Genomic DNA, 23,876 nt, shown 5'->3' on the forward strand with positions numbered 1-23,876 from the left:
CGGGAGCCGAGACCGCGCCCGTTCCGCGGCGCGCCGATCCCGCCCGGATTTTGCACGTTTCCTTTCTTTTTTCCTCCTTTTTTTTTTTTTTCTTTTCCTCCTCTTCTATTTTTTCCTCTATTCCCCCTCTCTTCCCTCCCTCCCTGGCGTGGTTGGATCAGTCTTTTGGTATTTCCTGCCGTCGCCTCCCCCGAGCAGCTGTCCGGCCGCGGCCCGCCTCTCCGCGCTTTCCGTGCGGCGTGGGGAGCGGCTCCGCGGGGCCCACGCGTGTCCCCTCCATCCTCACGCGCCGCAGCCCCCCCGCCACCCCCTGCGTGTCCCGGCGATGCGTGTCCCGGCGATGCGGGCGGCGCGGCGGGGCAGGGCGTGCTGAGGCGGCGCCGCGCGGGGGGCTCGGCCGCCCCCACCAGGTAAGACGCGCCGGGCACCCCCCTTCTCCAGCCTGTAGGTCGGCTGTCTTCCCAGCCCTTTACCCCGGGAAAAACACTGTCTCCCTTCGCCGCCAATTACCCCAATAAATCCATTCCCCACCAACCCCCTTCCCCATCCCGCGCGCAGCCAGGCTGCCTATTTTTAAGCATGATGTGGTACCCCAGAGTCGTCTTGTGAGCAGAGTGATTTCAGATAGAGGCTGAGCTCTGGCAGTGCTGGGAAGGTAACCCTGCTGCCTCTGCCCGTGCATTCTGCTCCGGTTGTGTGTAGCAAGGGTCTTCCGCTGCTTCTGTGTGTGCTTGTTGCCATTCAGGGTTTGGTGGTGGGAACTGTGAGCTGCCCCCCCCCCCCTATCCAGCACCAGCATCGCACATGAAAGGGCTGAAGGGCTGGCGTGTGGCCGACATGGTGTGGGGGATTCAGGCTGTCAAGATGACATCGTTTCTTTAGACTCCTGAGCATATCTGGTCGGTGGAACCCATTTTTAATGTACTTCTTCCAGGATGGCAAGGAAATAGTCAGGAGTGTTGATGCTAATTGTTTACATGTAAGTGAGAATAGTAATTACTTTTCTTATAGGCACTCACAGATACCATTTGCATTGCTATCTAAAAACCAGGTAGACCTGAGTTTGGAAATGCTTTTAGCTTGCATTAAGTGAAGCAAGGCAGCATGCCTGGAGAAATAAATATATAAGCACATACAACAGTCTGCTGAATCAGGAACCGTTTTTCAAGTGCTGTGCAAACCTAAAGTGCTACAGTGTGAAACAATTGTTTAACATAATTGAGGAGGAAACTTCTTTAAGCTGTGTAGTCACCTCCTCACTTCATCCGGCTGCAGCAGTATCTTTGTTGTCAAAATATTCTTTCCCTCTTTGCACTGATGCACAAGATTCAGCAACACCTGTACAGCAGAGAGTTGCCGCTGCATTGGCTGTGTCCCCAGCTGCCACCTTTCCTCCTTGGCAGCAAGTTTCCAAAGAGATGTGAGTAGGGAGGGAGGGAGATAAGCCTCAAGTCACACTTTGCTGCAGCTTATCCTCTGTATGTGGAAAGTTTTCTTTTGAAACTGGAGAATGGGTGTTCTCCAGCATCACAGCCTGGTGACAGCTGAGCTGGGGCAAGAAGGTGTGGGGGCAGCAAGGGAGTCTGATTCAGTGCCAGAGTTTAATTTGTGCCAATCCTGCTCAAGGCAGGGACAGCAATCCTCTGATTCAAGGGAAAAAATGCAGGCCTTAGTTCTGCCTGTACCCTGTTTTGATCTGAATTGGAATATGTGAACCTAAGGAATTATTTAATCATAGTGCTACATGAATGTAACTGAAAGGCAGATTTACTGCTGTAATCTTTTCATGGTACTTAATTTAATTTCCATGTACTTTATTGCAACACTGATTCATCAGCTGAGTGGGAGGGAGGCTTGTACAGTACAGGTGGTTCAGGTTCCATTGCTGGGTTAGGTGTTTAGCAGGGTGTTTTCTTGGCTACAGCGGGGGAAAATGGCTCTCTGCGTGATATGGTGCTGAGGTTTGGAATCTGCGATCTCTCTAGGGAAAGGCCATTCCTGTAACCTGTAATGGGCAGTGTTTGAAGTTGGTGTGCTGTGTTCAGAGCAAAACTCAGTCTCAGCTAATTCATAGTATATTCGTAGATCATAAAAAATTTAGCTAAGCTGATCTGAATTGGGTTAGACTTGTTTCATGTCCAAGGGGCTTGTTACCTGCTAAAGGCAATCACGAGATTGTAAATTTTTGCCAGTGGTGAATATCTTTCAGGGATGGATCAAGGGCTTAAGAGGTAAAAATGAGACTGCCCTGAACTGTGTGAGCAGGATCCTTCTGCTTCTGACCTGTGGGAGTGCAGACCTCCCTCTGCAACTTCACGTATTTGTGCTATTTGATCTGTTTTATTTGGGGAAAAAAAGCTGCATAGTTTTTCTTCCCCTGACCTCCCTGCCTTTGGAGCATTAATAGCACAGTGTTTTCTCATCCAGAAATGCTGCTCCTCACACCTCCACTCCTCAACATGAGATGTCTCTGGCAGCGCATTGTAGGTGTTTGTGCATGCCTGCTGTGGTTACTAAAGTAAAGGAAACACAAGAAGCAGCTCAAGGAATGTGAACAGACAATCCAAATACCAAAAGCATGTGAGTTTGAGCAAGAATGCCAGTGATCTGCTATGCCAGCCTGTCTCAGTGAGGGGTTGGGCTTGCTTACTCCTTGTGCAGGCTTCTGACTGTCATTGCTGGTGCTTGTGCTGTGCTTTCCAGAGCACCGAGCTTCTGAGGCTGAGCAAAATCCTCCCAGGAGCTGCTCTGTGTGGAGCTCCCAGCCCACCTTCTGGAGCAGTGTGTTTGTGCTGCAGTTAATTGTACAGTGCTGTGTCTAAATCACAGGTTCTGCCATCATCCCAGTCCTTCCCCACCACTGTGGCTCTTTCTGGTCATGCAATGAAGGAGGAAGAAGAAAACCATCCTGCATCAAATCCTTTTTATAAGTAGCTGCTGAGCCGCTGTGGAGGGCTAAGGAGCAGCAAGTGTCCTGCCTGCTTTATTGCTCCAGAAGATGAGCTGCTGAGGACCCAAGTGGTTCTCTTCACACTTGCCTGTATGCTGCCCTGGTTTTGCAATCTCATTTTCCCATTGTACCTGTCTGCTTTCTTCATGTCTGCCCTCCATGGTGATGGGCTACTCTTAAGGAGCAGTTTTCCTGCCTGCCAGATTTACTACCCATGTGCTTCTGCTGTGATACTAATTGGACACAGCACATTTAGCATACTGTGTATTTAAATTTAAGCCAGCCTTCAATTAGTAGCAGCTCTGAGACTCCTTGTTGAATTGCTTTTGTCCATTGCTACTCTGGAGCTTGTGAAAGCAAAATTAATACATGGATGCTCTCTCCCAAGCTTGGAACGTGAGATCAGGTGAGCCCAAATAATGCCTGCTGACCAGGAGTATTTTATCACTGAGGGAGTCAAAAGCCAAGACTGCTTCAATAATTTCCACATTTCTGAAATTACTGGAATACTCTTTCAAGGTGTAGGGTTGTTTGCTTGCATCAGGCTCTAGGTATTTCTGTTTAATATGAAAAGATCCAGGGATTAAAGGGGCAGTATTCTGCCAAATTGGAAGCAGCTGACAGCAATCAGGCTAGGAAGAATTATCCTTAAGTGGTTTCTCCCCATCACAAAAGGAGAGTGATGTGAAAAGTAGAGTCATAGAATGATAAGGGTTGGAAGGGATCTGTGAAGATCCTGAAGTCCAACCCCCCTTCTGCAGCAGGAACACCTAGGGAAGATCACACAGGAACATGCCCAGATGGGTCTTGAAAGTCTCCAGAGAAGGAGTGGTTGTTTATTTTTAGGTTAGAATAGTCCAACTGCTTGTGTGTTGGGTTTTTTTTTTTTTGCTTTCTATTGTTGTTTTTATTTTTTCTTACAACCTGGCTAAAGATGTGGGTGTATCCCTTAGTCCCCAGTGTCAGTTTTGTGTTCGTAGAGCTTCAGTTGAAGTTCTGCCATTATTTTCTTTATGGTCCTTTTAGACTGAAGGATTTAAAGATCTGTTAATCGAACTCTCAGTTGAAAAGGCTCTTTTCTCCTCCTTGTTTAATAAACATCTAGGTGTATGCGTAGGCTTCTTTTTTTAAATATGTCATGAGCTTTGTGCTTTTGGCTAACAGCAATAACCTCATCATGCTAGCAGCCTTCCTGATAACAGTTTTTGTATGTGTTTTGTTAAACTCCAAGCCAAGCTTTGACTTTTTGGAAATTGGCTGTAAGGCTGTGTGAATATGGGTGTTTCAGCAACCCACTTACCATTAGCATGATTATAACATCAGTGTAAAATTAACCCACCAAGGGCAAAAGAGAAATACACATACTTACTAAGCTGGGACATGTGCAGGTATCCTTTGGTGGGGTGTGTGTGTTAAATGCAACACTGAGTCTGGCTGCTTCATCCTGTCTAGTCTGTCAGTGAATCAATCAATGTGAAATTGTACCCTCAAGGAATAATGTAGTAGCTATTTTGTGTGTATTCCCAAAATGGGATGCTTCTTTAGTAGGGTCCCAAAGGGGGTGCTGTCTAAAATGATTAGCAGAGGTTAAGATAAAAGAAGACTTGCTGTTTATCTTTATAAGATGTGGAAGAGAGGGATTGAGTGATGAAATGTCTAGTTCTGTGTTGAGGGGAAAGCTTGAATGTGATTTTGGTCCTTCTACAACCCAGCACTTCAGTCACAAAAGCAGTGTACTGCTAGCTAGCACTCTTTCAGTTTTCTCACTGCCAAAACATGAGGGTGCTCTATAAGGCACCTTAGTTTCCATGCTAATGCCGTTTGTTCCAGACAACTGGCGCGTGTTCTTGCTCCTTCCCACCTTCAGTGCTGCAGAGACAGTTTGGCTTTTGTTACCTCTGTTGTTTGATGCTAGCTAAGAGCGCAAAGCCTACGTTGTTTTGTTCTTTTCTCAGATCAGAATGACAGGGAATTCTCTCCTCACAGCAAACAATTGCCACATCCCAGTGAGGAGAGGAAGGGAACCCGTTCTGCACTGTGTGGTGCGGACAACTATTACTTGCTGTGAATAATCTTGGCAGAATAAAAAGAACAATATAATTTATTATTTTTTTTCCTTTTTTCTTTGCCTTATGAGTTTCAGCATTAGGAGAGAATAACTTTTATGTAGTAGTGGAAGGTGACTTAGGCTTTTTGACTTTTTATCAAACATTGCACAGTTCACTCAGGAAGCTGCTGCTGGCTCATCTGTAAAATCTCTGGAAGCAGAATCTGAAATTGCTGCTGGAATTAATGGTGAGCTGGGGTGTGTGTGTGTGCAAGCTCTTGGCATGGATGCAAATAGATGAGATTTACATTTTATAAGATGAATATTTATGCATTTTAATGCTGTACTGCTTTGAATAGAACCTCACTCAATGCTGCAGGCTTGACAGTTGCTGATACAGTAAATATTTTCCCCCTTACCTTACTAAGGAAAGAAATCTGGTTTGCAGAGTGTTTCATGACCTTTTCTTTCACATGTGGGTCAAAGACAGTTCAGGTCTGAGCAATATTGATTTATTTTTTTTTTTTCTCCCATAGAATTGTATATCCTTACTTGGATTATGAAGGCTTTTTGTGAACACTGAATGCACCATACAACTTCCAGCAGAAGTGGGCAGGGCAGTAATTTAAGCTGCCTTTTATGGAGCTCTCTGTTATTATTAGTCTAGAGCAGGACACAGGTGTGTTAGGCATGAAATACATGGTATTTGTATTTTTGAGTTTGGTTTAGAATAGATTTTCTTCTTTCCATTTTAACATTTGTTAATTTAGCCCAACTTCCTGGTCTTGTTCTGCCTTTGTAACAACCCTCGTTGAACAGGAGATATAATTTGATAACAATAGATATAAATGGATTTTTCTGGCTTTAATTTGGGTTCAGTGGATGCAAACCAGGCCTGATATTTTTTTTGACTGATGATCCACCCATACTTTGTTGCCTTATTATCACTCTGCTGTTACCAGCCAAATTTTTCTCTGGACTCCAGGTCACAGGAAGCACATTGGTATACCTGTTCTCATTTATTCATACATCTATGCATTGCAGCAGACTCAGGAAGCTCTAGTTGTGAACAGGGCTTGAGGCTGTGTAAACCAAGCCCCAACTGTCAGGCATCTTAACATTATTTTTTTCTGAGCTCATATTCAAGTTCTGTCTTGTGGAAGCCCTCAGCGTAGGTGCTGAAAGCTTTGCTTTCCAAGAGGGTGAGGTGTGCTGAGAAGCTGGGAGGATCGACTAGTCATAAGCATATCTGAGAACTGTGGTGTAGAGTCTTCCATTCCTGAGCTCCCTGAGAAGGTAAAAGTGGCCAGGGTGTATTGACATCAGCCTCCCATACCTTTTTTATCTTCTCTTATATGTGAGTGGTTTAGATGTTCTTTGGTGTCAAGGTATAGCTTTTATTCTAAGTTCACACAGTATCTAATGCAATGTGATCCTGGCTTCTGCTGGGCTGTTCCGTAGTATAAATAAGAATAATCCCCTTGTGTAAGCAAGATACCAGTAACTTTTCTAAATTAGCTGCAACAGCAGGTGCAGCAGTGCCAGTTCTATTCTCTTCTCCAAACAGGTACATCCTCCTGAGAAAATAAAAGGTAGGTAGGGAGTGAATGGGAAACATTGAGCAACAACCAATTGTGACTCAGAAGCAATTTAACCACAATAATCCCCACAGTGCTAAAGGTTCCTTTTCCCAGAAATGCACAAGATGCTGTTCTCCGCTACAAGGCTGCCATCAATTAACATAATTGTGATAATATAAGCCTTGCTGTTATCCACAAGATGCACAGTTAGTAGAAAGCAGTTCTAGTTTTGGCTGTTAATTGTTGCTAACATTCTCCCAATTGTTGAACAACAATATAATGAAGATATTTCCTTCTAAATAGTTTATTTCCAATGGCTGATACGCTTACATTCTGTTAAAAATAATGCTTCTAGTATCAGTTCAAGTATTACCAAGCCAGTATTTGATTTAATTATGACAACATAGAATGACCATTTACCAAGAGCCTCTCTTGGATGCCTCTTGTAGATACTTTGTCTCTCTCTCTTTTTTTTTTTTTTTTGGTGAGTAGCAGTGTAGAAATTAATGGCTTTAAACCAACTGACCTTCTAGGAAAGATCTGTTTTGGGGATTTTCACATTCTTCCATGGTACAGATGTGAATAGACATGAAATCCATCTTTGCACTTTGTCCTCACAAATGAGATCCCTTTGACTGCAATGGGATTGCTCTAAACAGGGACTTATTTGTGTGACTCAGTGTTTGCAGAACTGGATCTTCCAAGTTTTTGCAACTTATAACCATGTATTTATTAGATGGCATATAAATGCACGTGGCATCTTACCCGGTTTCCTCCTAGTCTCTGTGGTTTGATCTCCCGTGTTGTGTTGGACATCTTGACCCTCTTGAAGTCTGTTTTCCCATTGACTTCTTGGCAGCCAAGTGCTGTTTATTCTGTGTCTGTCTCAGAGAAAATATATTAAAAAAAAAATATATTAACATATGTCACTAGCCAGACAGAACTTTTGCTGAAAGCATACATAGGCAATAATTGTAAAATGCCATTTTTTCTGTCATATTAAAAGAAGAAACTTTGTTGAGTTGAATGAAAGTGAACAGAGAATTGGTGCTCAAGTACTGTTTCTGCAGTGCCAAAGGGACATTGTGCTATCATTAATGAAAGTCTCCTGCTTTCCCTTGGAGATGTGGCATTTCATTTGAAAATAAAACTTCAAAAATTTTCAGCTGAACATCTCACTTTTCTGCTCAGTGGATACAAACCATTACTGTGTAACTGCTAGATTGACTTTTAGCTGATAGAGTTTAATAAAGGTGAGAGAATAGCTCTGAAAAAGTAAGACTTTTTCTAGACACTATTTAATTTGCCATAATTATATTAAGTGCTAAATTGAAAGCAGCTTTTCTAGTTAAGATGAGGATAATGAATAGTTGTGCATTATAACCATAGCTGTGATGGGGGAAGAAAGAAGAGATTTATGTATTGCTTCAGACAGAAAGAAAATCTGCTTTAATGTGGTCCTTAATAATTTAGTTTCCCCTCTCTATTGCTGACTTTAAGATTTTGCTAGAGGAGCTTTCTGCCCGTTTTACCTCAGGGATGCAAAAGCTTTGGAAAGGAAACAGCAGGCAGTCCAAGTGAGAATGGCTGTGGAAATAGAGTGAAGAAGCAGACTGCACCTTCGAGTGAAGCCTGAAGCTACATAAGCAGGGGCACTGCACAGAAAATGCTATTGCAGGAGTCAGCTCTGAAGGCACTGGATTGTAGCATGGCTCCCTGGAGGTTCTGCTCCCTCCATGCTTCACCCATGCTGCACAGTAAGGTGTAGTTTTCTGCTGTGTTCTGTTTGTAGCAAGTTGCAACAGCTCAGGTCTCCAGGCTGGCCGGGCTGGTTGAGCGAGTGCTCACTGCACCATCAGCCACGCGCCTCGGCTGCCATTCCCAGCTGGAGCTGCCATGGTTGCTTCCCTGCAGCTCCCTAGCTTGAGTGCCTGAGGAAATCACAAGGTGTGCAGAGTTGGGTATCCTGTGTAAAAACTCTGTTTTGGCATGTTTGGTGCAGGTGAGAGTGGCATCTTTATGCTTTTAACATGGAGCTGCTGTAAGCACACACTGCCTGTCCATGTGGATAAAAGTGGTTTGTTTGGGACAGGATTTCACAGGGTCTTCATAAGTTGAAACTGTCAAGGGGAAACCAATGCGTGTTCCCTTGTTTATTCGCCTCTGTATCCTGAGGTCTGAGACACCACTTCTCTACAGTATTCCCTCCACTGGCTTCTCTCACTGTCCTGCTACTCCTGCCAAGTTGATCCACAGGGACTTGTTCGATACAAGTGTTTGCCTTCTGGGAATTGTACTTGGGCCATTCTCTTGCCTCTCAGAGTCTATCAAGAGTGTCCGTGATTGTACTTGGCACTCATGGCGTGGGCTGAATTTGAAACCCCAGAGAATGGCAGTGCATGAATTATTTAATCACTTGAGCAATCCAGTCCCCTGTCTAAAAAGCATTAAGCAATATGGGGCTTTTTGCTTAATTAAATAGAGGGTTTGTGTCAGCCTCACTTAAACTTCAGAAAGCTGAGTATTTTGAGCACTAGAAGTTCACACCCTCTGTTCCAAATTCCTTGGACTGCAATATGGAAGGCTTATACCAATGTAAGCAGTGTCTGCTTCTAGGGAGGTCAGAAGTATTCCTGATAAATGCCTTTCTTTCTTTCTTTCTTTCTTTCTTTCTTTCTTTCTTTCTTTCTTTCTTTCTTTCTTTCTTTCTTTCTTTCTTTCTTTCTTTCTTTCTTTCTTTCTTTCTTTCTTTCTTTCTTTCTTTCTTTCTTTCTCTCTTTCTTTCTCTCTTTCTCTCTTTCTCTCTTTCTCTCTTTCTCTCTTTCTCTCTTTCTCTCTTTCTCTCTTTCTCTCTTTCTCTCTTTCTCTCTTTCTCTCTTTCTCTCTTTCTCTCTTTCTCTCTTTCTCTCTTTCTCTCTTTCTCTCTTTCTCTCTTTCTCTCTTTCTCTCTTTCTCTCTTTCTCTCTTTCTCTCTTTCTCTCTTTCTTTCTCTCTTTCTCTCTTTCTCTCTTTCTCTCTTTCTCTCTTTCTCTCTTTCTCTCTTTCTCTCTTTCTCTCTTTCTCTCTTTCTCTCTTTCTCTCTTTCTCTCTTTCTCTCTTTCTCTCTTTCTCTCTCTTTCTCTCTCTTTCTCTCTCTTTCTCTCTCTTTCTCTCTCTTTCTCTCTCTTTCTCTCTCTTTCTCTCTCTTTCTCTCTCTTTCTCTCTCTTTCTCTCTCTCTTTCTCTCTCTCTTTCTCTCTCTCTTTCTCTCTCTCTTTCTCTCTCTCTCCTCCAATAATTTGATACTTCTAGGTTCAGACAGGTTGAGCCAATGAAAGTAGGATAATTTTGTGGTAAAGGCATTTGGCTTTGAATTCAGGACATCAGTGATAGTTCCTGCTTCATTCACAGGCCTTGTGTAGCTGTGGGGATAGTGCTTGTACCCCTGTGTCTCTGTCTGCACTGGAAAATAACGAACAGAAAGTTTTGGGATAGGGTTTTTTGTATTTTATAATTTCCTGCACTGCTGGCTTCCAAGGCTCTGTTATGAGGGTAGGGAGAAGGTCTGATCTCTTCTCCAGGTTACTTGGCCTTGTCTGCCTCCCCTCTCCCAGCCAGAGTATGGCTGTTTATTCTCAGGACAAACCTAGTGGGAAATCTTCAGGCCCACTTTTTTTTTTTTTTTTTTTTTTTTTTTTTCTGCCACGTTTTTGACATGCTCTTTGCTTTCATTTAACATCAAAATTAAATGCTGAGGTAAGTAGTATAGCTATTAATAATCTCTTGAAAATGAGCTGAGCTGCAAACATAGATGGTGCCCACAGGAAGCCTTGAATTATGCCCTGATGTTTTTAATGGCCAGTCCTACAGCACTCTGAGCTGTTGGCTCAGTGGGTCTATCTTAGATGAGCTACAGATGAGACTCCCAGTACTGTAAACATCTCTACCATTTCGTTTTAAGTACCAGCAAATGAAACAGCATATGAAATAATAAAAAGATTTATTTTACTGAAGTCAGTAAAGCAATTTTTTCTTCAGGCTGCTTTCGAAATGGACCCTAGAAGAATTACGTGGAGAATGAATGCAGTGTTTAGTGGCTAGAAATGTTTAACAAACAACACAAGCTGCCTGTTACAGGCTGCCCTGCTGCTTGCTTGCAGCACAGTGAGGTACATTGGTTGGGCAGCCTGGAGAAAGACTCCAGCTCTTAGCAAGGGGATCTCATAAGGTGCTTATCTGGTGAGTAAGTGGGCTCAGCTAGGAAGGCTGGAGTTTGCTTTTTGGACAGTTCAGTTTTTCTTTGCACCCTGGATTTTAAAGGCAAAAGTATCAGTCCTATTGATCTCATTTCACTTTGCCTCTGCAAACCACAGGATTTTAGCCTGGGTTTCTTACCTCATGTCTAATAACTTCTGGTTGAATTACAGTACATGTGTTAAACATGCAGTGCATTTTAATTTTTTTTTGGTGATTCTTTTGTGCTCTTCAACAATGTGTGCAAAGAGTAATTATCCTTACAATAAAAAAATGTATGTTTTCTCTCTAGTCTGGCTTTTTTCTAGATTAGTTTTCCCAGCTTTTTAGCATCTTTTTTCATTAAGTAATTGCAGTCCATGATCAGATGATGTTTTAAATGTCTTTGAGTTAAGTAGGTGGAACACCTCAAATCTCATTGCAGTTGTTTGAAGACCTGGAGACAGCCTTGTGGTTTTTTTGCTGGGTCCTTTCCAATTTTTCATGATGCTGCTTCTTATGTAAAGATAGATTGCATATGTAATGCCAGCAGTAATCTTGCAGCTGCTTCATACAGAATCATATAATTCTTTAGGGTGGAAGGAAGATAGTCTAGTTTCAGCCTCCCTTCATGGCCAGGGACACCTCCCACTAGACCAGGTTGCTCAAAGCCCCATCCAACCCAGCCTCGAACACTTTCAGGGGTAAAGCACCCACAGCTTCTCTGGGCAGCCTGTGCCAGTGTCTCACTGTCCTGACAGTAAAGATAGTAAAGAATACCTTCCTAATGTCTAAACTAAATCTACCTGTCACCGTTTGACTCAGGTCCGACAACAATGCTCTCGATCCCCTCCCCCCCCCACCCAGGCAGGGAAGGAGAGAGAGAAAAGGAGAGAGACTTGGCTGGATTGAAAACTAAACTACACAGCTTTAATTAAAACACAAGAAAAATATATACAATTATATACAGATATATTCAGATATGGGCAAAAGCCTCTCGCCTCCCCCCACCCCCAGCAACTCCCACAGCACTCCCCTGAACTGGGAAGAGTCCCGAGAAATCCCGGAGCCGCTGCTGGAGAAAGCGGAGAGTTATGAGGGTCAGGAGAGCTCGAGCCTAAGGGTCGGCGGTGATGGATGAGCAGAGTCCTCCCCCGACGCCGGCCATGGACGGAAGAGAGGGCGAGAAGAAGGAGGAAGCTGTCTTCTAAGATCTCTGTCCTTCCTCTGAGCTTACGTAGATATATGGAATGGAATATCTTTGGCCAATTTTGCTGTCTGTCTAACTCAGCCTCCCACGGGGGGGTCAGAGATCTCCCCATAGTGTCTGAGCCGGCGGAGTGAAGGTGTAACCTTGAAACCTCAGTAGTTAGAAAAACATTCCACTGTCTTATCAGCCTAGCAGAACACACAGTTGCTAGTTACAAGAAAGCTTACTGAAGGAAAAAAAAATCAGTGAAAAGAAAAATTGGCTTAATCCTGGCTCACACCAGGACATTCCACCCCTTATTCCATACCATATATTACGTACAGGCTCTATACATTACCAGCTGTCAAATTAAGGATTCTCTCCCAAAGTCAGATTACCTTGGGGTACATATTGTACTTCACCATCCTCCATCATTACACACCAGGTATGTCCAGGTCCCTGAGCAAAAGCAATACCCCTGACAGGTTTACCTTTGCCTGAAGCAGGATAGACCCAAACACTTTTACCCAGCAGGTTTCTTTCACATACCACAGGGACTTTATCCCCATCTGTAGTATGCAAAAGGTCTGACTGGGCAGGACCAGCCCGATTGATGGATCCCCTGGTATTAACTAACCAGGTGGCCTTTGCCAAATTTTTATCCCAATTTTTGAAAGTTCCACCACCCATTGCCTTTAGGGTAGCCTTCAACAGACCATTGTACCTTTCAACTTTCCCTGAGGCCTGTGCATAGTATGGGATATGGTAGATCCATTCAATACCATGCTCTTTAGCCCAGTCAGTGACAAGACTGTTTTTGAAATGAGTCCCATTGTCTGACTCAATTCTCTCTGGAGTACCATGTCTCCACAAAATTTTCTTCTCAAGACCCAGAATAGTATTCCTGGCTGTGGCATGAGGCACAGGATATGTCTCCAACCATCCTGTACTTGTTTCCACCATTGTAAGCACATAGCGCTTACCCTGGCGGCTCTGAGGAAGTGTGATGTAGTCAATTTGCCAGGCCTCTCCAAATCTGTACTTTGACCACCTCCCCTCATACCACAAAGGTTTCAACCGTTTTGCCTGCTTAATTGCAGCACATGTCTCACAGTCATGGATCACCTGTGCAATAGTGTCCATGGTTAAGTCCACCCCTCGGTCACGAGCCCATTTGTATGTTGCATCTCTGCCCTGATGACCTGAAGCATCATAGGCCCACCGAGCCAGAAAAAGCTCACCCTTGTGTTCCCAGTCTAAGTCTACTTGGAACACTTGGGCAGCCTCATCCGCTCGTTGGTTGTGTCGATGTTCCTCAGTGGCTCGACTCAGAGGCACGTGTGCATCCACATGACGCACTTTTACTTCCAGTTTTTCTATCCGAGCTGCAATGTCTTTCCACAGGTCAGCAACCCAAATAGGTTTACCCTTTCGCTGCCAGTTATTCTGCTGCCACTGTTTTAGCCAACCCCACAAGGCATTTGCTGCCATCCACGAGTCAGTGTAGAGGTAGAGTCTCGGCCACCCCTCTCACTCAGCAATGTCCAAAGCCAGCTGGATGGCTTTTACCTCTGCAAACTGACTTGATTCACCTTCTCCTTCAGCTGCTTGTGCAACCAGTCGTGTAGGACTCCACACGGCAGCTTTCCACTTCCGGCGGTTCCCTACAAGACGACAGGAGCCATCGGTGAAAAGAGCAAATTGTTTCTCAGTCTCTGGTAGATGATCATATGGTGGAGCTTCTTGAGCTCGTCTCACCACTTCTTGTGGTGGCATTCCAAAGTGGGTGCCTTCTGGCCAGTTTGTAATTGCTTCCACAATACCTGGACGATTAGGTTTCCCTATTCGGGCTCTTTGGGTGATCAAAGCAGTCCATTTACTCCAAGTCACATCGGTGGCATGATGGACAGGAGAAAGGTTATTCTCGAACATGAATCTCAGCACCGGTAGCCTGGGCGCCAGAAAGAGCTGTGCTTCAGTGCCAATCACTTCTGAAGCGGCTCTAACTCCTTCATATGCTGCAAGTATCTCCTTCTCAGTTGTTGTGTAGTTGGCCTCAGAACCTCTGTAGCTCCGGCTCCAGAATCCCAGGGGTCGACCTCGAGTTTCCCCTGGTGCTTTCTGCCAGAGGCTCCAGTTGGGACCATTGTGTCCGGCTGCAGTGTAGAGCACGTTCTTGATGTCTGGCCCTGTTCGAACCGGTCCAAGGGCCATTGCCTGCGCAATCTCCTTCTTGATCTGCTCAAAAGCTTTCTGTTGGTCAGGACCCCATTTGAAATCATTCTTCTTTCTGGTCACCTCATAGAGAGGTTTCACAATTTCACTGTAACATGGAATATGCATTCTCCAGAAACCAACAGTCCCTAAAAAGGTTTGAGTGTCCTTTTTAGTTGATGGTGGGGCCATAGCTGTTACTTTGTTGACCACATCCATTGGGATCTGGCGACGACCATCTTGCCACTTGATTCCCAGGAACTGGATCTCTCGCGAAGGTCCCTTGACCTTGCTTCTTTTTACAGCAAAACCAGCATCCAGAAGAATTTGGATGATCTTTTTACCTTTCTCAAAAACTTCTTCTGATGTGTCACCCCACACAATGATGTCATCAATATACTGCAGGTGTTCTGGAGCTCCACCCTTCTCCAGTGCAGCATGGATCAGTCCATGGCAAATGGTTGAGCTGTGTTTCCACCCCTGGGGCAGTCGATTCCAGGTGTACTGGACTCCCCTCCAGGTGAAAGCAAACTGTGGCCTGCACTCTGGTGCTATGGGAATAGAGAAGAATGCATGAGCAATGTCAATAGTGGCATACCACCTAGCTGCTTTCGACTCCAGCTCATACTGAAGTTCTAGCATGTCCGGTACAGCAGCACTAAGTGGTGGTGTCACCTCATTCAGGCCACGATAGTCCACTGTCAGCCTCCACTCGCCATCAGGCTTTCGCACTGGCCAGATAGGACTATTGAAGGGTGAATGAGTCCTGCTAATCACACCTTGGCTTTCCAATTGCCGAATCAGCTTATGAATGGGGATCACAGAGTCTCTGTTGGTGCGATACTGTCGTCTATGCACTGTTGAAGTGGCAATTGGCACCTGTTGGTCTTCAACCTCCAGCAACCCTACTACAGAAGGGTCATCTGAAAGGCCAGACAAAGTACGCAGCTGTTCAGTGTCCTCAGTCTCTACAGCTGCTATACCAAAGGCCCACCGGTACCCTTTCGGGTCACGGAAGTATCCTTTCCTGAGATAGTCTATGCCAAGGATGCACGGAGCACCTGGGCCAGTCACTATAGGGTGCATTTGCCAGTCCTTACCAGTGAGGCTCACACCAGCCTCCACAACAGTCAGTTGTTGAGAACCTCCTGTCACTCCAGAGATAGTGACAGGGTTTGTCCCTTTATGATTCGATGGCATTAGAGTGCACTGTGCACCAGTATCCACCAAAGCTTTATATCTTTGTGGTTCTGATGTGCCAGGCCACCGAATCCACACAGTCCAATAAACTCGGTTGTCCCTCTCCTCCTCCTGGCTGGAGGCAGGGCATCCCTAGGGTTGAGCACTAGAGCTCGATGAACCATCCTGGTTGTTGACTGGTGCAACCTTCCTCTTGGAAGAACCATCTCCTGGCTTTGTTCTGTTTAGAAGCTCTTGCACACGTAACTGGAGCATATCAGTGGGTTTCTTGTCCCAGACTCTCATGTCCTCTCTAAAATGATTTTTCAAGAGAGACCACAGGTGGCGTCGCAGTGAGTCCTGTCTTCCTTGCTGCTGTCTCGTAGCAGGACGTCTCTTCTTAATAGCTGCAACACGTGACCAGTTGTCTCTAGGAAGAGTCTGGAGTTTACTTCCATTTGGCATCTTATACTTCCTGTCAACCATTTTCTTAACGGCTGAGGTTTGGAAGTAAAGGGAATCAGAGAGGATGTCTCCATACTGTCGTGCTTTAACAGTTACCTCACGTACAGTTGGTCTTTCGTAACCTTCAAAACATCCCATGAAGGAGAATATATGGGCATGCGCTGCTGGTACAGCCTGAACAAACTTCCGGAACATTTGTGTGTCACACTCAACGTCATCAGGATCTGTGATTCCATCGTTATTATAGATCACTTCTCGCACAGCAATCTCTCTCAAGTAGGTGATGGCTTTCTCGAGAGTGGGTGTTCTGCTTCGGCGCCATCCGATGTCACCCTTGTGGGGGTATCTCTCTCTCACAGCTGAAAGAAGTCGGTCCCACAGGGTAGTAGTTCCTGTCTTACTACTAAGTGCTCTGTCAATACCAGCATCTCTGGCCAGGGATCCCAACTGCTTGGCTTCTCTCTCATCCACATTGTAGGTCTCAGCACCACTATCAAAGCATCGGAGCAGCCAAGGAAGGATTCCCTCACCATCAATGCGGGTGAAGTCCTTTCTCATGAGGCGCAGTTCTTTCATAGAGAAAGGGTGGGCGAGGTCATCATCGTCATCTGATTGAGGAGGACCTGCTGTTCTTTTATTTGCTTGAGAGTGGCTTGGTTTTTTATCTGTCTGAGAGTGGCTTGATTTTTTATCTGTCTGAGAGTGGTCTGGTTTTTTATCTGTCTGAGAGTGGCTTGATTTTTTATCTGTCTGAGAGTGGTCTGGTTTTTTATCTGTCTGAGAGGTACCTGCTCCATCATCTGTATTAGGATCCTCTTCTTCCTCACCCTCACTTTCTGCTGCTTTTGTCTTTGCCTTGCTCCTAGTCACAGGGTTAACTAGCTTGGTTCGCGATGGATCAGGCTTTTTCTTTGTAGAAGCAGTTGCTTTTGTAGCAGCAGGAGTGGTGGTATTGGCAGCAGTGGTGTTGGCAGCAGCAGTGGCAGCAACATTGCCTGTGGGGGAATGGCAGTGAGCAGAACAACATCTGGCCCTACGCATCCACAATATATTATAAACATTCAGCAAAAACATCCCCACTGCAACCATGCTATTCACATCAAGAGCTGGGAGATTCAGCTTGAGAGAATATGGAGAGGTAAAATTGAACCAGCTATTGCTGTTATCAACATGGACCGTTCTATTCACTTTAGGAGTTGTACCAGTAGGACTAGCAGTGTAACTGTACACATACAGTGACCCCATAGAGAACAGTATCATCATCCCTAGGATCACTAGGCTGGTAATGATACGGTTGACCATGGCTACAGTTCTGTCAATAAACCACAAATGAATCACAAGAGCAGCTACAAAGTGCAGAATGCCCTCGGCTACATACCACATGTACAATTGCAGGTTTGGAAAAAGATCCAATAGATTCATTGCAGCAAGTGTCTGTTCAGTTTTCAATCCGTCAGAACACTCAGCAGAATTATTGCTCATTGCTCTCTGAGGGACTCCTCCCCTCAGAGATGGAATTTTGGACACTCCCAATTGATGAAAATGTGTAATCTGGGCTTAAAATCAAGCCCCACGTTGGGCGCCAATTAAATTGTTGTCACCGTTTGACTCAGGTCCGACAACAATGCTCTCGATCCCCTCCCCCCCCCCACCCAGGCAGGGAAGGAGAGAGAGAAAAGGAGAGAGACTTGGCTGGATTGAAAACTAAACTACACAGCTTTAATTAAAACACAAGAAAAATATATACAATTATATACAGATATATTCAGATATGGGCAAAAGCCTCTCGCCTCCCCCCACCCCCAGCAACTCCCACAGCACTCCCCTGAACTGGGAAGAGTCCCGAGAAATCCCGGAGCCGCTGCTGGAGAAAGCGGAGAGTTATGAGGGTCAGGAGAGCTCGAGCCTAAGGGTCGGCAGTGATGGATGAGCAGAGTCCTCCCCCGACGCCGGCCATGGACGGAAGAGAGGGCGAGAAGAAGGAGGAAGCTGTCTTCTAAGATCTCTGTCCTTCCTCTGAGCTTACGTAGATATATGGAATGGAATATCTTTGGCCAATTTTGCTGTCTGTCTAACTCAGCCTCCCACGGGGGGGTCAGAGATCTCCCCATAGTGTCTGAGCCGGCGGAGTGAAGGTGTAACCTTGAAACCTCAGTAGTTAGAAAAACATTCCACTGTCTTATCAGCCTAGCAGAACACACAGTTGCTAGTTACAAGAAAGCTTACTGAAGGAAAAAAAAATCAGTGAAAAGAAAAATTGGCTTAATCCTGGCTCACACCAGGACACTACCTTCTTTCAGTTTGAAGTCATTACCCCTCTTGTTCTATCACTACATGCCCTTGTAAAAAGTCCTTCCCAAGTTTTCCTGTTGGCCCCTTCAGGTTCTGGAAGGCCACTGTCAGGTCTCCCTGGAGCCTTCTCCAGGCTGAACAACACCAACTCTCTCAGCCTTCATAGGAGAGGTGCTCCAGCCTTCTGATCATCTTCATGGCCCTCCTCTTTACCTGCTCCAGCAGGTCCATGTCCTTATTCTGTTGGGGGCTCCAGAACTGGAAACAGTACTGCAGGTGGAATCCTACAAGAGCAGAGTAGGGAGGGAGAATCACCTCCCTCAACCTGCTGCCCATGCTTCTTTTGTTGCAGCCAAGGACATGGCTGACTTTCTGGGCTGCAAGGGCACATTGGTGGCTCATCTTGAGCTTCTCATCAACCAACACCCCCAAGTCCTTCTCCTCATGGCTGTTCTCAATACAGTGTCCACCCAGCCTGTATTTGTCCTTGAGATTGCTCCAAACCAGGTGCAGGATCTTGCACTTGACCTTTTTGAGCTTCATGAGGTTGGCATGGGCCCAACGCTCAAGCCTGTCAAGGTTCCACTGGGTGGCATCTCTTCCTCCAGCATGTCAACGACACCACACAGCTTCTGAACATTTCACTACTGTCTTCAGTGTTCAAGGCACATTTTTTCCTTGCTTATTGCCTATACTCTGCTTCAGGAAAGGACAAATCACTGGAGCAGGGGCTAGTGGCATACAAAGGATGCTTGGGAAAGCTGCTCTAACTTTTATTTTTATACATTTATACCAGCTCTTAATTGTTTACAAAGCTGTGAATGGCTGAAATTTTGTTGCAAGGGAACCATGCTTTGTTTAATAAGAACAATCAAATGCCAGGATTTGTAGGAAGTAACTTTTTACCTTGACCTTTTCATGACTGGGAAAATGTCAGCAGCTTATTAAAGTGCAGAATTTGTGATAAATAATCCTGTGTCACCACATACCAGACCAAAACGCCCCCTCCTCTCTGTCCAGACATGTACCTTAGTTTTCAAAAATGGCTCTGATTTATAAAGAATTAGAGATAGCCAACAGAGTCTGAATGCCAAGTGCAATACTGTGGGTGAACAGGGCTTGCTCAATTCCTGGAAGCATATACAAGAAAGGGAAGGAAGAAAAAAAGCAAAAGCCAAAATGCAGCCTTACTTGGAAAGCTGCTAAGCCACTATGCATCATATTTGAGAAACTGTGGTAGTCCAGTGAAGTTCTCACTGACTGGAAGAGGGGAAGCACAACACCTGTGTTAAAAAAGGGAAAGAAGGAAGACTTGGCAACTGCAGTCCAGTCAGTCTCAATTCCATGCCTGGCAAGATCATGGAGCAGGTCCTCCTGGGAATTATATTAAGGAACCTGGATAATAAGGAGGTGATTGGTGACAGCCAACATAGCTTCACCAGGAGCAAATCACGCCTGACCCATTTGGTGACCTTCTATGACAGGGCTACATCATTGATGGATAGGGGAAGAATGACTGATGTCATCTCCCTGAACTTGTGCAAAGTGTTTGACACTAACCTGCATGCCATCCTTGTCTCTAAATTGGAGAAACATGGACTTGACAGATGGACCACTCGGTGGGTAAGCTGGATGGTTGCACTTGAAGAGTTGTGGTCAATGATTTGATGTCCAAGTGGAGATCAGTGACGAGTGACATTCCTCAGGGGTCAGCATTGGAACCAGTGCTGTTTAACATCTTTGTTGGCAACATGGACAGTGGAATTGCGTGCACCCTCAGCAAGTTTGCTGGTGGCACCAACTGTGGGGTGCAGTCAACACACTGGAGGGAAAGGAGCCCATGCAGGGAGACCTAGACAGGCTTGAGAGGTGGGTCCATGCCAACCTCATAAAGTTCAATAAGGCCAAGTGCAAGGTCCTGTACATGGGTGAGGGCAATCCCAAGGACTGATCAGAGGGCTGGAGCACCTCTCCTATGAAGACAGGCTGAGAGAGTTGGGGTTGTTCAGCCTGGGGAAGAGAAGGCTCCAGGGAAACCTTAAAGCAGCCTTCCATTATCTGAAGAGCCTACGGGAAAGCTGGGGAGAGACTTTTTACAAGGTCTTGTAATAGAACAAGAGGAGGAGCAGTTTCTACCTGGAAAAGGATAGATTTAGGTTAGACATTAGGTAGAAATTCTTTACTGTAAGAGTGGTGAGACACTGGCACAGGTTGTCCAGTGAAGTTGTGGATGCCCCCTCCCTCTAAGTGTTCAAGGCCAGGTTGGATGGGGCTTTCAGCAACCTGGTCTAATGGAAGGTGTCACTTGCTGTGACGGGGCTTGGAACTAGATGATCTTCCAGCCTAGACCATTCTATGATTCATTTTGTGATCCAAGTACTTGGAAAATGAGACATAAAATTAATTTAAAAGGCTCTTAGAATTCTCTCTCTGCTGTCAGGTTCACTTGGTGAGGTTCACACAGGTTACATTGTCTTAATTTTTAGAATCCATGTTAGTTATTGCAAATCCTCTGTTATATTTCAAGTACCGTAATTCAGTGAAGTACAACATTGCATCCTTTTATTTTATTTTTCTCCAATCTTCCCTATTGATTTTTGTCTCTGAGACGCCTTAGTATAAAACTGCAGTGCTGTTTTCTTTTAATCCCAAATGGTCTGATACAGAAATGATACTTGGAAGCAAGGCTGTGGCTTAAATGTGAAAGTAGTGGTTGGGCAGCAGATGAGTGTCAACAGTCAACCTGGAGATGCTGAAATACCCGTCATGACTGGGAGCCTGACTGGGCGAGTGGGAACTTTGAAGGGAACAGTGCTGACTCCTCACAGGGTTACTGTTTGTGGGGGCAGCAGGCACTTGTGGCAGGTTGACAAGTGTTAGTGCTGTGGATTAGATTAGTTCGTTATTTTGTACAAAGAGGCAGCACAGCAGGTGTATTTTTGTTAAAATAAAATCAACAGAAGTGTCTTGCAGGGGAGCACTGGCTTGGTTCTCTTGTAATGGGGCATTTGCTGCTACACCTCCTGAAAGCATCTGTGTAGATGCTTAAGAAGACATGCCTAGAAAGCTGAATTATAATGATTATATGGCTATGGTGGACAGAGGAATTGTGTGCTGCAGTTCTTCCTGCCAAACCACCCTCAAAATGGATTAGAATGTAAATACTTTAAAAAAAGGGAGTGTTGAATGGTCTGTATTGGGGGAAACATCATATGTAGTCTCTGGCTCAGTCAGGGTTTTTTAGTGTTTTGCGATGTTGTTACGTTAAGGTGTAGTGGGCTGAAGCTGCTTATTTAGCTGCCCAAGAATTCAATGTTGCTATTAATTGGTGTCAGAAACAAGCCAGATCCACTTGAAATAGATTTATTTTTAAAAGTGCTGCTTTGCCACTTGAATGACTTCAGCCAAAGCGTTCTTGGGCAACTCAGTGGGTTTTACTATTTTAGAGAGCATTGTACATATTGGGGCTCTGGGTGCATTGGTCCTGGCAGTGGCTGCTGCATTATAAAATGCAGGAATGTGCTGGAGCAGGAGTGAGCTGCTGGCTGTGCAAGGACAGAAGGAGCATTCTCAGCTTCCTGCTATCCCAAGGAGAATGGGGAGTCACATTCATGCATGCTTTTCTGGTCTTTCAAATTTAAATGTTTTAAAAGCCTACCATGGTTCTTCAGAATACCATAGTGAGTTTCTGTACTTTCTTTCTACCAAACAAAAATGTTACTCTTCTTCATCCAACGAATGTGTAGAGTATCTCAACAGGCTTCTTAAAAAAAACCAAAACCTCTAAAGCTTTACGTTTAGTACACAAAGTATGAAATTCTTGAGTTTTGCCTTTAAAGCATCTTTTCCTTAGGATGACTTACATCTGGAGGTCATTCATCTCTGAGATAGTTTCTGCTGTAACAAAGGATGCAGAAGGTTTGCCAGGTGAAGGCATCCAGCACTGCTCTGTTTGGGTTTCTGTGTGGGTCCCCCTGCTCTCTGGAGTATGTCTCTCTCAAAATACAGTCATTTCGACTCCTGAATTCTTGGTTTAGCCAGCACTGTCTTTAGGCAAGCTAAGAGATAAAGGTAGAGACTTTGAATCTGACTGGAGAAAAGGGTCCTAATTTCAGGAAGGTCCGAGCTGAACAGGAAGGAAGCAGGTGGGCAGGATACTCTGAGATGAACATATTGTGTAATGCCAGTCCTTATACACACAACAGTGTTATCTTTCTTACAAGTCTGTCTGATTGATGTTACGTTTCTTGTTAATCAGATAACAGTGTTATATCATCCTGAGAATTTCTGTGGCTTGTCTCCACCCCAGCTTAAAATTGGACTTAATGATCAGCTACTGGAAGGTGAGGAAAAAAGTATGTCATGGTCCACCAGTGTTTTCATATACAGCTGATTTACTAGGCCTCTTCTTGATATTTTCACTAGTTCTTCATAGACTTTGGATGGATTGTTAAAAAAACAACCAAACATTTATCAGGTATTTTTTTTCACAAATGTGATTTAGGGAAATGTCTCATATTTTAAAACTCATAATAAATCAGGCAGTTACGCAATTATCAGAGACTATCTCAATGGCCACAGAAATGAAAGACAGAGCCATGGAAAGGAAGGAAGGCTAATACTATTGCATTTTAGCTAATGGTGATTTTTTTCTTTATGTGAGTTGATATGTTATGTCAGTGCTAGAAGCTGCTGGTGTAGCTGTCTGTCACAGGGAAAAGATACCAGTTGACATTGAATGCATTCCAGGGACTGCTGGATAAAATTATGTTAGGAAAATAATAATGCTTCAGCAGCTCTCCTTATTAGTAATAATAAAATCCAGATTAAAAATTGTAGCTCCAATTAAATAAAGGTTTAATTAGACTTGCAATAGTCCAAAGCCCTTGCTATTTCTACAGCTGTTTTTCTGCAGTTTCAGATTCCCCACTCAGGTGGACACATACATTACTTTCCCTCAGTTGGTGCAGTCCTTCTGAGGAGAGGTGATCTAAATACTTTCAAAGAAAGTGATTAATTTTTACCAGTCTCTCTTTAGCTTGAAATTGGTTTTTTTGATGCTATATATCCATTTAGGCCTTGATCTAAATCCCACTGAAATACAAAACAAATGGGTACACAAAACAAATGATGGGAGCAAGAAGTAAATAAAGCCCATGAGTTGTTCTCCTGGCTTGAATATATAAAGACCTTATCTTTGTACACTTTGGGGCTTTCACTGGGGTGTTGGTTTCTCTGAGCTGCGCATATTTCCTGGACTGACAGTGCAATGCAGTGGACCTGTAGAATGTCAGGAGCCTGCTATGTTTGTAGGTGCAAACAGGACATGCCCTTTTACTAAGTGTTTATCATTTTTCCAGTATGCAAGACAGCAGCTGCTCTTGAAGTGTAAAATGATAGAAAATGTGTATAAAATTTGGGCAGAGGACTTTCCCCTGTCTTCCTCGGGGTGGGCGGAGCACAAGTACCTTGTGCTGAAAAGGTTTTCTTCTATCAAGTTTTATTTGCACACTGAGGAGCCTTGCCTGGTTATGCCTGGTTAAGCACTGGCCTTCATAGGGCAAGGAAAGCTGGGAGCTAGACACACACACACAAAACGAAGGCAGCCCCAAGACTGCTGTAATTTATACGCTTTACTTTTTCAGTGCTGTCTCTGGGGAAAATAACAGCATGCCTGCTCACCATCCAAAGGTCTGCTGTGCCAAAGTAAATAATTGCAGCACATGGCAACTAGAGAAGGCATGAAGGT

The 23,876-nt window shown here is 44.6% G+C and overlaps 1 protein-coding gene across 3 annotated transcripts in view; it reads left to right on the plus strand.

Moving 5' to 3' along the window:
- Positions 1-23,876, plus strand: part of OSBPL5 (oxysterol binding protein like 5) — a 191,115-nt gene that overhangs the window by 43,044 nt on the left and 124,195 nt on the right. Inside the window, exon 1 of one of the 3 annotated variants that reach the window (XM_051621782.1) lies at positions 333-410. The exons of the other annotated variants lie outside the window; for them this stretch is intronic. The gene's annotated coding sequence lies outside the window, so the exon portion shown is untranslated. Of the gene's footprint in view, positions 1-332; positions 411-23,876 lie in introns of those variants that run through there. 3 annotated transcript variants of the gene reach the window in all.

The sequence above is a fragment of the Apus apus genome, chromosome 5, assembly GCF_020740795.1.
Source record: "Apus apus isolate bApuApu2 chromosome 5, bApuApu2.pri.cur, whole genome shotgun sequence".
NCBI lineage: Eukaryota > Metazoa > Chordata > Aves > Apodiformes > Apodidae > Apus > Apus apus.